The sequence below is a fragment of the Primulina huaijiensis genome, chromosome 2, assembly GCF_012295235.1.
Source record: "Primulina huaijiensis isolate GDHJ02 chromosome 2, ASM1229523v2, whole genome shotgun sequence".
In the NCBI taxonomy this organism is placed as follows: Eukaryota; Viridiplantae; Streptophyta; class Magnoliopsida; order Lamiales; family Gesneriaceae; genus Primulina; species Primulina huaijiensis.
This window is the reverse complement of record NC_133307.1, coordinates 4,871,810-4,872,711: the sequence shown is the minus strand read 5'-3', so window position 1 is coordinate 4,872,711 and position 902 is coordinate 4,871,810.

Genomic DNA, 902 nt, shown 5'->3' with positions numbered 1-902 from the left:
AGCAGCCGTTGGAGTATAACTCCTAAATTATTATTACAGCCAAACATATTTATTTGAAGACTGTCCCATTCATCAATGCCATTGGAGTCCCCTACAACATGCCCGAAATAGTCGTTGCCTTAAAAAGATTAACATTACAATAAACACTTCCAACAATGATATTATATAAAATTTTGATACGATGAACATCGTCGAAGTGACGTCATATACATTCATGCATACATATATGGCAGTTCTTGTTCAAAACTTAAAATGTTAAGACTCGAGTTTGAGATCGTTAAGCAAAGATATTATATACAGTTTTGATAAAGTGAACATATATTGTGAGCATCTATCTGAATATCGTTGAAGTGACGTGTTGTACATCCATACTTATGTTAGAGTTCTTTTTTCAAAACTTAAAATGTTAAGACTCGAGTTTGAGATCGTTAAGCACATATGTCGAAGTACAAGCAAGAAGCTCGAATTGACGTAACATGAAACCTATTAGTCCGAAAGCGCCAATTTCAAAAAAAAAAATCCCAATTGTGTCGAACTTTCCATTTTTGGAATGAATTAAAGTTGTCATAAAATCGGATACCTCAATTTACTATTTGCACATGTTATTATTTTTTTTTTATATCATATTTTATAATAATTACAATTCAAAATTGTAATTATTATGAATTGGTCTTTAATAAATCTATAATGAATTAGAAAGAATAGAATTAGGTTTTTCGTGGGGAGATCAAAATTTAATGAGAGTCGGAAAAGAAATTTCATTTCATTTAAATTAAATGACTAAAGTTTTCTCTTTTGGTGAACAAGTTTTGATAGATATAGATAAAAAAAAACTAAAATCAGAACACAACAATGCATTGTGGAAGAATCGAGAGTTTTTAGTTGGGAAAATAAAATATAAA